The sequence below is a fragment of the Dufourea novaeangliae genome, unplaced genomic scaffold (assembly GCF_001272555.1).
Source record: "Dufourea novaeangliae isolate 0120121106 unplaced genomic scaffold, ASM127255v1 scaffold43, whole genome shotgun sequence".
NCBI classification, from domain to species: Eukaryota; Metazoa; Arthropoda; class Insecta; order Hymenoptera; family Halictidae; genus Dufourea; species Dufourea novaeangliae.
Genome location: NW_015373922.1, coordinates 27,574 through 42,066, shown reverse-complemented (window position 1 = coordinate 42,066; position 14,493 = coordinate 27,574).

The following is a 14,493-nucleotide window of genomic DNA, read 5'->3' as shown; positions in this document are numbered from 1 at the left end:
TTATTATATGATTCTAATGGGCAATCACTCTTTGGCGCTGAAGACAAAACCAGCAGAAACACGCTAAGCAGTGAACGTGTTAAACATAAAAGCCTCGAGCTTCGAGGCTCGAGCCTCGACTACTCAAAGCCTTGAAACTCGAGCCTCGAGCCTCGACGACTCGAGCCTTGGAGCTCGAGCCTTGAGCCTCGAGCTTCATATGATTGTAGCCTTAAAGACTCAGTCTTTAAGGCTAAGCTTTGTAGCTTCAAAGACTCGAGCTTTATACAACACTAGTTCGAAGAACCGATAGATTTTCGTCGTGAAGAAATTACGGTACGACTGAACGTGCGACGACGCGATGTACCCAACCGCATCGCATTGCAATAGCATGATAATTTACAATAACAACAACAACACTACAACGCAATCGTCTGCACCGAGCTGTAGCAAGCCGTTCATACATACATCGTTGTAGGCGAAGAAGAAGAAAAAGTTGCTGAAAGTGGCAAACGTGAAATTTCTACAATCTTTGGGATTTACCGTCGGACAGTAACAAACGCACCGCAACCGTGATGCAGGATGACATTTTAAATATCCCTGCTGCGCCAACCTTCAATAATCGTATAACCAAGGTTGAAGTGCACACGTACAATCCGTATGCCAATGTCGCACTTGGAAATAACGACGAAATAAGGATATCTATACATCAGCAGGACTTGTAGACTCTTCCGTATCAAAGTTTTCTATACGTGGAAGGAATACTTATCTTATCGGGAGGAACCGCCGCTGCGGATGCAGTAATTCTCGATAATAATTGCGTATCATTTATGTTCGATGAAATACGTTATGAACTCGATGGTGTTGAAACCGATCGTAGTAGAAATCCTGGTACAACAACTACATTGAAAAATTATTTGAGTTTGTCTACGGAGAAGAACAAGACGTTCACTAACGTGGGTTGGATCTATGAAAAAGGCGAGGATGAAAACGATGAAGTGTACAAAGCGACGTCGGATTTCAATTTGTGCGTGCCGCTGAATATACTTTGGGATTCTGCGAAGATTATAAACGTGTTGTAATAAATGCTCGTTGTTAGAAACTCGGGGTACCAATTATTACCGGTTTCGGAGGTACATCCGGTATCTCTCTTTCAATGTCGTTAGTCGATCATGATTCCTCTTACAAGGGCGACGAGGAGGAAACATACTGTAACTGTTGTTCTTCTCTGACTTTGTACGAAGAGACTGAGCCACGTACGAAGGAAACAGTCTCTACACACAACACCGGTCGGTTTTGAAAACGCCGGGTGTCGGCCGTAACCGATCGGCGAAACAGTTAGTTCGAATCCTTTGTTCAGTAAAGATCGTTCTAAGTATTTCATTAAAATCGTTCGTTAAGAGATCGTCCTCTTACTTTATATTCTCGCTTGTTTTATATTATATACTACAAGGTAACTACGCTTGTTACCAACCGAGCGAGCGTGGTAGGAGTTTTGTTTAAAAGATTAAACACACTGAACAGCAGAAACACGCGTCACTTTCTCGTAATTATCCTGAATCTGCCTGAGCCCGAGAAAACGTTAGTTCCGAGAATTTATTAAAAGCGCAGCGACATCGAAACTAACCCTTCAATTCTTTTTACAGTCGCTTGCGCTCTAACTCGGTCTAACACTCGTCATGAGCTGATTCTAATTCGCGCCTGTGTCGATACGAATGCGTTGTACTGTAGTGGTCACTCAATCGCTGTAAAACCTACCGTGTAATTGCATAAGATTCAATGGCGTGTACCACATGTTAGTTTAGAAGATTTACACAAGCTGTACATGCTACGTATTCTGGAATGCGGAAAATCAATCAACATGAGTTTCCGTTCATGGGATCTTTACGAGTACCCTCTGTTACAAACAACTACGAAGCATACGTGGGCTGTAAAAGCTTCTGCGTAAATGGTAAAACCGCGATACGTGATATTCGCTTTGCAAACTGCACGGAAGAATAACTTGCACAAGAAAGTTACACAATTCGACGATTGCAAGCTGTCGAACGTTCGATTGTACCTAAATTCTGAAACCTATCCATACGGTGAGTTGAATCTTGACTTTGATAAAGGTTACGTTTACCGGCTTCTGCGAGAATCGTTGACTGGTAGCGGGATAACTATAGTTATCGTTAAAGGCCATGAAAAGAAACAATGGATATCGGACTTGCTGGGAGAGGATTGCAATATTAAAATTGAAAATATTGAGGACACTGTGGAGAATGAAGATGAGGAGAAGGAGGACTCTATAATTTCACGTTTAAGCAACATGAGCATCTCACACACGTACAGATGTGTATCACACAAGGGTGTCTGTGCAATGGAAAATGTATGCAAATTAAAACATTTTATACAAAATACACAATTAACATTTTTACCATAATGAAATTATTATCTCGTTTATTATTTCCCCTCCTTCCATCTCACTTCGGTTAATCTTGTACGAAGCATATTAATAAAAAACTGAACAGCATATACCTATTGCATTTCTTCACAAAACTTATTCTTATTGCCCGACCGGTTGAGGTAACTTGAGATGACGCGACGTGTTGATGCATGATCTTTCTCACCACAATTCCTCCTACTACGTCATCATCCTCTCCACTCTCACTGAAATATCCTGCTATCAGCCTGGCACACGACTGCAGTGCTGTACGAGGAATGGTGGGGATAAACATATAGCATCTGGCAAGCATTGTATACTAGGTATCAGTCGACGTGCTGCTGCTATCGCGTTTTGTAGTCGTGCCGTGTAAAACATATACATCATGTAGACGAAGAAGAAACAGCGTTATAATGGCGATTTCTGTGGATCGAATGCGCAAACGTACGTAACTTAAAAAATTAATAAAAATATTGTAAAAATAATTATTTCCTGTTAATTGATAACGAGCCTCGCAGTAGAATTGACCGTTTTAGTGACTACCGTGATCTGGGACAACTAAAAGGGCGTTTACCGACTCTGGAGTCGATATCAGGTGTTATTGCGAGGTTTCCTAAAAGAAATGTTCCGTCACCCAAGCGGCCGAAATGCGTCGCGGCCGCTAGAAAAACAAAGACAGTACGTTGACCGAGGGGGTGAGAGGAAGCTCGACGGGACTCGCGAAAGGCGAGTCGGGCAGTCGGTCGAAGACAATTGTACCACACGTACCTTTTGACAATAAGAATTATATTTACTACACTTTTGACAATGAGAATTATATTTACTACATAATAATTCACGTATCCTGAGTCGACGATATTCATTGACCAGTAACTATTTCAAGTATCTCGATATTGGCGTAAACATTGGCGAGGATTGCCGCGTTGAACTAGTTATAGGCGATAATCGAGGGAACGGGATACCCTTTCCCATGTCAATGTGGAAAGAGCTGTTACGAACGGAAGCGGACTTTCAACGATTGTTGCTGACCACATCATCGCTAAACGAAATCGTAAAAAACACAAAACTTACCGAATCTGTTACTTCTATATTCATTACCGAAAAGACTATGTATAGAATATAAGATTTCGAGTATTGTATAGACCACATGTACTCATGGTTGTCGGAGAACATTCTGATGATTAAATATAAGTTTGCAAAATTCGTTGAAATTGCGAAAGAAGCGCGTACAGACGACCCTGTAAATACGATAATGATGTCCGATGAATATTTCGAAAAGAACAGTTTGATCAATTGTGAACTATTGGCTCTGTGTTTAAACCAGTGTTTCCCAACCTTTTTTGTGCAATGCCCCACCTTAGCCTTTCTAAAATTCTTATGCCCCCCCTATGTAACATACATAATTTTTAATATTAAAAAATTGAATTGTTCACTTAAGAAACTTAAATGATAGGTTTTAGGAAGAAATCACTAGGAAATTGTTAACGAAACATAGTAAGTAAATTTTCAAAACATATAATGAAGAACTGAAATTCAAATTCCAAATAATTTTAATAAACATTTTTCTATATTAATTTATTATTTTAATTTAGTGAGATCCTTGCACTTGATGCTTGCTGCACAGAGATATTATATTAGGTTCCAATTTGGTTAGCTTCAGTCTCAAGTCTCCACGTTGTGTTATATCCAGCCGATTTCTTTTTTTTACCAGTAAATCATTACTACAGAAGTTGCGATGGGCCATTCAGGTGCGAACAACTGCGTTGTTGTTTAGCGAGATTTTAAAACGTCCGGGGTTCCCCGCGGAGCCTGCCGTCAGCCGCAGGGAAGTTTACTTGACGACGCCAAACACCCAGTTGATATTTTGGTATCGTCTAGCGAAATTATACCTAATAATTATTTACCGCAATTATTTAAGAATTTGCTTTTTTCGTTAAATTTGGCACCGAAATCTAGCATTGCATTTAAATGGCCCGGAGCGAAAGGGTTAAACTGGTGTCGAGTCTATTTTCGAATTGCCCCCCTTAACAATAAAAAAAAAAACTGAACAGCATATGTACCTATTGTATTTTCTCAACAAAACTTATTCTTATCACCGACCGGCTACTGTATGTGTTTCGACGTGTCGATGCATGATCTATCTCACCGCCATTCTTCCTACTACGTCATCATCGTTGCTTTATCATCGTTCCGCGGTCTGTTATCGCCTGCCGCTGCCGCCGCCGCTGTAACTTGAGATGATGCGTATCGAGACAAGATCTCCCCAAACCACCGTCATCGCTTATGAAATTTTATCAAGGTCAGGTCTGGCTTATGTACGAGTGCAATAGCGTAATGCCCGAAATTCTTATGTAGGCGCGCAATAGCGTGGGGAACTGTCGTATATTATTGTATAATAATTCCAAGAACTTTCCGTTGGAGAGAATTCCATGAACTTTCCGTTGGAGTTGGGGTGGAGGGGGGGGTGGATTGCTATAGGTGCGAGTGCAATAGCATAATAATTCCAAAAATTTTATCGAGGTCAGGTCTGGCTTATGTACGCGTGCAATAGCGTGAGGGACTGTCGTATGTTATTGCGTAATAATTCCAAGAACTTTCCGTTGGAGTCGGGTTTGGACTGACATAGGTACGAGTGCAATAGCATAATAATTCCAACAATTTTATCAAGGTCAGGTCTGGCTTATGTACGCGTGCAATAGCGTGAGAACTTTCCGTTGGAGCCGATTAGGTCTGCGATATGTACGAGTACAATACCGTTATCAACGATATTTCCGTTGGATCTGTGGTCCAGAATCGGCCTAGTATAACTACTCACAAGTATCTACTTTTCGTGATGCTATGAAGAAAATATTTAAATATTTAATAATTACAGAGAAAGAAAAATTGTCACTTAAAAAGTGTGACAACCATCCCCGGTCTTCCCTAAGCAGAAAAGGAATATAATACACAGACGTCCTAGGAAAGTCCAATTCAATTGTACGCATATCCAGTAGATTTTCAAATTCGATTATCTCGAAAGTGAAGCCTTAAATGAAAATATGTTATTCTTTTTTTCGACTTACTTTGCATATCGAATCTCCACCCGGTTGTAGCACAATTTTGCTGACACTCTATACAGTAAATTCTCAATGAGTGTTTGAAGGCTCCTCGGCATCGAATATTAAATATTTTGTAAACTAATGGCCATATGCGACTGAAACGCATATCATTGGTTTCAGAATTCCAAACTCTCATTGAGCTAAGCCTCATTAAAAAGTCAGTATTACACCTACAGATCTCTCCTTGTCAGTGCCGAGGAGCCTTGGAGCACTTATCGAGAATTTACTGTACACAGTTATATTCGGTCGTCCATTTATCCAGGTGGCTCTAATAACACGATCACCCGTTGTATGAACTATTCTGTCCCCCGACGGGCTCAGATAAACCGAGTTTTCTACTTGTTACATTACAATTCGGTGTAAATTTCTAGAACGCTTGCTAGCCTGCCGCTCGCCGGGTTCTTGCCTCAACGCGCGGTGTTACGACTTCCGCGATTCGGTATCGCATTTATAACCGTACAGTTCCTTGCGATAGGCACCCGCCCGATATATCGCGGTTAAACAGGACACACATAGACTGTATCGATCGTTGATGGGATCGCTAAGTCTCGTTTTAATAGCCGTGTCGAACAAGGTTGGTCGCGTTCCCCGACACCTCCTAAAGAGCGTTTCACTTCTCGTCATGGAGTTTGATTTCTTTTCCTTTATTAAGAATGCCCCTGTCGCGGAACCGCACACCGGATCGCCTTGAATTCGGTGTCGATGTTATTTTGGTCATCTGTGACGCGACATGGGTGAATTACTAGAGCTGTATGATCACTGGACAGGTACGTTCGAGCGTCTACGAAATTAAATCGACTAAAACTTCGGTATTGACGAGACGAAAGGAAAAAACAGCTGTTTATTAAGTAACATAGCCGGGTAATGAAGTTTATGTGCTCTTATAAGGGGATTGGATGTACTTACAGGGTGAGTCAATAAGAATTACTATCTAAAACAATTCTTTACCCATCGGTTGTATCAGGAAACATTTTAATGAGTTATGTAGCATTTTAAGGGATGCAACGAAGGGGTACAATTTCATTCCTTTACATCTTGTTGTTTTTGAGATATCAAGGTGACTGAGTTTTTTCAAGGTCAATACATCTTTTTATTCATATCACGTTGTCGATGGAAGGACCAATTCAGCATGATGGTATTAAAAAAAAGATGTGTTCACCTTAAAAAAAATCAAGATCACCTTGATATTTAAAAAAAAAATAAAATAATATAAAAAAATCAAATTGTATCCATCCGATGCATCCCTTAAATTGCAACATAATTCATTTAAATCTTTCCTCATACAGCCAATAGGGAACGAGTTATTTTAGATAGTATTTCTCATTGACTCATCCTGTATGTATAGGGCGAGTCATTTAAATCAACCCCCGTAAATATCTTGGAAACCGTTGATGACACCGAAAAATGTTGAGATAAAAGTTTAATAATTTCGGAGGAGAAATAATTTGATATTAGCAGTTTTTGGTAGAAGGACGCGTAGAAGACTTATTAAGGTCAAAGTTGTTTTTTTTAAATGGGATTATATATTTTTAAATGCAACTTGCTGTTCCCTATAAAACAAATATTAAACTATTTATGTCATGAAACCATTAGTTTAGGAGATATTTTAATTCAGAATCGTGGAGTGGTACTAGTAATACGATGTTTACTTTCTTAAAGTTGATGTTCGAAACTATGTTCTTCAGCCTGAACGCACAAATTTACAGAATCTCTAAATGACTTATCAACCGTTCCCAGCATTGCTTCCGAAATTTGTTGATATGCTATCCGAATAAGCATAAGATGTCAGATGCTATGAGTAACTATTACCTATACCGAAATTCAGTACTACATCGCAATATTGAAATTAAAATATCTTCTAAACTAATGGCCTTTTGGCATAGAGTTTAACATTTTTTTAAAGGAATGATGAGTTGACCTTCATATCTTCAACGCATCCAGCTATAAAAATTCGCTTGCATGAATCTATTTACCACACGCAAACATTCAACCTCTATCTGAAACATTTTTCTGTGTCATCGACGGTTTCAAAACATATTCGCTGGGATCTATTTATTTCACTTAAATTGTACAGGATATTTATCTTATCTATTAATTTTAAATACCACAAAACTATGCGTGGAAGAATATTTATATTAATCCTCGTGCACTGATCAATAAATGGTTCTATTACTATTCTTTGAATTAAACATGGATAAAATCGAATGAAGGAAATACACTCACATCGCGTGTGATCATTATATAATATGTATATGCAAATTACTGGTGTCAAATTAATTTACATGTTCCTCTAATGAAGAATAAATTAAAAGTTAGAGTCTAAGTTCGGATCAAACTGAGATCAAAAAAATCGAACATACTGTCTATTAATGGGAAAACTTGCTTTTTCAAAAACTTTTTTCAAATTGTGTGCACTTGTAAAGCATATAATAAACTACATATACTTACATTTTACTATTTTAATAAGAAATGTAACTTTAGTTGAAATACAAGAATTTTCTTGAAGGTTTCTTTGAAGACTCGAGAAAAATTCTGCCATAATGTATACAATGAAACACAGCATTAATAAGAATAAATAAGGTAATAACAGTATAACAAGACTATTTGGCTAGAAGTAAAGGCGCGCCAAGGAGAAATATTCCAGTTTTGTAGCTTTCGCTAATGGTATGAAATCCTGATCCTTGTCAACGTATTTACGCATTTTCTTTTCCATGAACAGTCTTCCCCCATTTTTTGTTCAAAAATAAGAAGTTGTTTTCGAACGAGAAAAGTGAATGAATATTTTTCTGACCTTCAAAAGTAGCAAACTAAACAATTCGCAAAATTAAATTGTAAGGTATGAGAAAAGTAAAAATAAAAGAAAGAAATAAGACGTCTTAGTGGATTATGCTAAAAAAGAACGGAAAAGATTGTAAACTGTACTTAGAAAGAAAAACGTGTACAATTTGATTTGAGTTATTCATATATTTTTATTTTATTTCAATTGTTCACCTTACTTTTCGTAAAAATATAAAATTTTTAAAAGAGATTAAAGATGTATTCGATCAAGCCAATTTATTTAAGTTACTAAAATTATTGAGTCAACCAAATTTGATCAACTTCAAATATTTTATTACGTAGCTTGTTTTGCTGCTTTCTGAAAATCCAAACAAACTTACAAAGCGCAAAGCTGACATGTTCCATTCGTGCTACAATTTATATGTATATACATATACACTCACTTTTAAGACTGCTTCTTCAGCTTTTCAATTTTCACATTAGTCATTGTAAAACCTAAAGTAAAAAAAATTTTAAATTTATATGTGAATCGTACCGTTGGAGTTGACTGCTTGGTATAAACATATAATAACAACAATAATCATCTAATAATATTTTATACGAACTAATTTATACACGAAAAAAATAGGACTAAAAACGTAACAATCACTGAACAAAACCACTTTTCGATATTAGGTATATTCTAATACGATATCATTAAATTATCTAATAAGTTCACATTGATATTCAGAACGTATCATTTGAGTACACAGGGTGTGCCATAATATTATGTGGTCATAACTTCAATGATGGATGCTGCACAAAAAAATAATAAACAAAAAACTTTCTATAAACATTTGTCCTATCCGACCTTGCTTCCCCATTACCTGCATTGCGTTACACGGAAATTGCTTAAAGTGACCATCTCCAGCTCGAATATAAGCCTCTAAACGTTTTATTATTGAACTAATAACCCATTCAAAATCACCAAGTTTTTTCGAATTCGCAATGCTTTTCGTTACATGAAATATCAAGCGTTGTTTGCCAGAGACGGGCAAATTCGGTAATTATTGAGAACATGGTCCTCTGCACCGATTTTAATGACCCTGAAATATGTTGTCAGAGCCACCATTCTGATCAACTTTTCCCTATACATATAATAGGCGGTCTCTCTTAATTTCCACGATATTCGCGAAAAACTGCTCCTACTGGGCATTGAATTTCGTCTATACGTGCATGTTCATGGCAATGTTGCGTCACCATGAGGCGATCGCTTACCTACTGTTTCCATAAACACATCACAACAGCCGGGAAACGACGGGTGAACTTAAAAATCACACTTAACCGATTTCAATGATTTTGAATACTCAAATCAGTATAATGCTTACAACAGTATTTTTTTTTTTAATTAACTCCAACCTACTCAATCAGTATAATGCTTTGAACAGTATTTTTTTGTTCTTAACTAGCTCTAACCTACTAAAGTCAGTATTTTGCAACAGTATTATTCAAACAGTATTTTCTGTTTTTCGCGAATATCTCAGTAATACTGATCTGACATGAGTACACTCGGGAATGTAACGTTTTTGTGGGCTCCCAACGTTCAGTCGTCGACTCGTGAATGGAAAACCGCCTCGGCGCGCTGGAGCAACAAAGTATGTGCTTGCCGGGACGGCTTCTGTTGCTTTTGCAACAGTTATTTTTTAGCCTCGTGGCCATAGAAACTGACTCGGTTTATATTTATGGTTCTTACTTGGCTTGGGCACACATCCAAAAATCCTCTTTTTATACTTATTAACTCATTCATACATCCTCCTTTTACACTTATAATTCACTCTACCTACTTTCCTTGCCTATTAATTCTTATCTAACACTTTACCCTCCTTTTCTCTTGTTCATTTTCCTTCTTCTCCTTTCCAATTTCTTTAAGAGGTTACATACCTTTGAGCTGTTAAGTAAGAGGGACAACAACAAATTTTTTAGTATATGCAGAAACATTAAAAATTCAACATATACATCTTATTATATGTTATTTCCTTAGTAATTTTTGAAAAATTGAGCTTATATATCTATCAACAGAAAAAGCTGGTTGCCTTTTAAAAGAGTTTTACTCGAAATGCAACTTTCAAAATCGGTACCAGATATATTTAAAAAACTACTGAACCAATTTGGATCAAACTTTGTGTTAATATTCTTAAGATTAAAATCTAATACTTGACAAAGCGAATTTTTTATTCGTACATTTTCTCTTTTTTCAGTAACAAAAGAATTTAATCATTTCTGTCGGAAACTACAAGTTTAAGTGGAAACAGCTGCCATTTTGTAAAATATTTATATTTTTAAATCGGCTTCCATAAATACTAGTTCATTTTGTTTACTTTAATATAAAGTTAGAATAACTTGTTTGAGATGAAAGCCTACCGAGGTATATCTGGTATCGCAGGTGGTGTTTTAACGAAACCAGTCATAATTAAATGGCAACCATTTTCTTCTGTTGGTAGATATATATATATATTGCTGAATTTTTCAGAAATTGCTAAGGAAGTGACCCATAATAAGATGTATATGTTGAATTTTTAATAAACAATAATTCTGCAAGTACAAAAGAGTTTTTTTATTTCCCTCTTATTTAACAGCTCGCAGGTGTATAATCCTTTAACTTCTCTATAGTCTCGTTCCCTTGTTTTCGTCTTTGTTGTACCCCTGGTAGGCTGATTTCATTTCTATTCAGGTACTCCTTCCTTTCGCTGGCACTCCTAATTTGTATCCTTCCTTCTCCCTCATACCCTCCTTCGCTAAATTCCTTTCTTCTCCTTTTCTCACCCCTTCCTCAAACTTCCATCTAACTGTTAGAGTCTAACGCAGTATTATGACATATTACATTACTGATACCAGTATTAATTTTCCTAAAGGTGAGTATTTCTTTTGTGTGAGTATTATAGTAGAAAAATGTCTATTTAGAATTGCTTCGCAGAGATGAGAATTAAAGGGGAATAACTATGAAAGCCCCCTAATGCCTAACTTAATTTCTGATTTAATGGTTATTCTGACTCAAACTAATCGAACCACAATTACTTCTAAGACCCGAATTTTGCGTCTGAAATAAAATATTTCTATTTTTATATTAGATTCTATCTAAATGGACAAGGAATGTTTTAGGTTTGGCACGATATTGTTTCGAAGATTCATTTGGAGCTAAATTTCAATATTGCAAATTAAGCTTCTGAACTCCAAAAATAGCGTCCTGAATCATTGTGTGACACTTTTAGATAATGCTGCGTGTCACTATTATTCGAATAAAATTATGCTCAATTCTTGCTGCTTATAGAAAGTCGAACGAAGAGCTCAGTTTGTCAAAAGAATTACAATTGGAAGACAGAAACGACTGTAATTTGCAGACAGTATCAAATAGGATAAACGGTTTTATATGAACTTCTTTCACTATTTTTGTATGCTGAATCCACTATTGAAATTTCGTCCATATATTATGGCGCACCCCATATAATAACGTTTAAGAATGTTATTTTAGATTCGTTAAAAACAATTCCTTTTAGAATGGATTTACTCATCTATAATTTCCTATTCTTTTCAGTCTGGAAGAAAAGAATGCATGTTTTTGGAATATGACAGTTTAGTTTTTTCTAAGAATGTAAGAATATTATATTTAATTTCAGTAAAAACTTTTTAATACCTTAAATTAAAATAAATTACACGACACGATTCGAAGTATAACATTTCAAAGTATACAAAAATACCGAACAAAAATGAGTTTTATACAAAAATTATGAAAGATTGCTACCACGTGTAAAAAAAACATATGACATGTTTTGACGAAACTTCAATGAAATTACCGGCTAATTTCTCAAATAAAGTTTATTTCTATTTAATTTCGTCGATTCGCCATAACAAAGGATATTGTATACTTTTAAAGAATTGACAAAACTAATCGTGTGTTACGTCACATTTAGAAGAACAATAAAATAGAGTGATTATGTCATGTATTTATATTTGAACACGTTCATAAGTTCATTCCCATTATCAGATTTCATTCCATGTTGTCACATGGAAATGCCAAATGCACAAAGATATCGGTTCGACTTATAATTAATCGTATTGTATGCAATACTTCCAGAACATTCGTTTCGTGAATATTTATAATCACGGTCGTAAATCATACAAGTGGGAATAACCGAAAAACTCGTTCCTGAATGACACGCGTATTTACATCTTGACGACTTCGCTAACGGTCGTCGAAGTAAATCGACAAAGAACCGGGCAACGCGTCCAATCATTTCGTTCAGCTTCTCAGAATTGTTCAAATATGATATTCTAATTAGGTCCGATGGATTCCAGTTTGAGGAAAACATGTTTTAAATTAACTGCGAGGATGGGACAGGCGGCAAATGAACTGGTCTCTTCGATCAACGCTATGTCAGAAAGGTCAAGATTATTTTAATATCTTTCAGGCAGCTGAAAGTTAAACCGAACGTGAACTCAGTCAGAGAGTCAAACTATCAATCTTAAATTTTGCTTTATAGTCTCCAAGATAAGCGTTTCCGTGAAGTTTTATAAATTAATGAAATTAAGTACCTGTACAATATGGCATCCGTATGATAGTTTTCGTGTTGTTTTATTTAACACAATTTTCATCGTTTCGTGTTTACTTTCTTTCGTATTTCAATTTATTTGAAAATGTTATTCCTAAACTGTATTTATATAAAAGAAAGAAAAAGCTATATAGCGTAAAATTTACGAATTTGGATCAATCGATCGTTTTGAAAGTCAGCGATACAATTTTTAAGAATCGAATACAAATACGAAACGAATCACACCGAAAGATACTGTAACAATAAAAAAAAAGAATAACAATAATTATACAATATAAATAACGTAAATATAGTACCCATAAAGTAAAACTCGATACATATAAGAAAAATAGATACAGTAAATTATCGATGAGTGTTCAAAGGCTCCTCGGCACCAATGATGCCAGAATCGTGATACTGTTTACCCCCACCACTCTCCCATTCCGACGTACCATCGTCTCCCACTATGACCTACCGGCGTCTCTCACTTTCCGTCCACCGTGCTGGTACACACGCAAGCATATCCCTGCCCTGTCCGTGTGCGCTGCTTTTTCGGTTCTTTCCGTCGACATTCGGTACGTCACTCGGCAACGTAAACAATGTTACGAGCCCGGACCGTAGCAACGCGAGGGACCGGTGAGTGTAGGTTTTTCAAGGAATATGGTATCGGTTTATTAGTAAGGTGCGCGGACGAATCGGACGCGAAGCCAGAGAGCCGCTAGGATGTTTGAAAACGAGGACGAACCTAATGCGAAATCAGGGAGCCATTAGGAAATGTTAGTTAGTGCCTCGTAACCTTCGAATTTATAATACAACTCGAGCGGTAAAGTTGCATTAGTGTAGAAACGGTCGACCTGATATTATTCTAAACTAGAGGAACTATATAAGTATATCGATAATACTACTGAATCGTGTTATGGATTCAAAATGAACTACACAGATTTATAAAATAACAGTATAATTAATCAGTCTTTGGTTACAAATGTGTTGTGTAGTGTTGTCGCGTAGTAGTAAATAATAATGGAATAATAACTATTACCGAAATAAATAGGTGCTCGGTGTTAACGCACTGGTGATGCGGGAGTTGCGAGTGGATTTTACGAAATAATGCCAAACTAATAATTCTAGCAGGAATACAAATAAAGTGTTCACGGATCACTACAAGGTTAACTGGATTTGAAAGGGAACTTTAACCCGATCTCACTAACGTAATGACCAACTCACAAGAACGTGACGCGACGTGACTCTAAAGGCGACGGTACAGTTCTGATCCCCCGAGGGTTAAAATCAACAGATTTATATAGGCCTAGAAATTGGTGGAGATGCTATGAAATTTCCATATAAGGAAATTATTGACGGTTGAAGTTGCGTCACGCTTCCTAGTTTTTTGGTTACCACGCCGTGAGAACGGGTTTTGCTCCCTCGCTCACTCAAGAGATAACGAAAACGTAAGGGCGTTTTCCTTTGCCGGGTGCGAGCTTAAACTATTAGAGCGAAAATATGATAGAAAATTCTTCATACGTAACAACAATGAGGAAACCTTGGAGACCCTAGTCGAATCTCAAGTCTCACTGCGGCGAAAATTCACGTTTTTGATACGATGCTTGGAAACCTAAGCGCGTAAGCAACAGTCAGGAAACCCTGTTCGCAT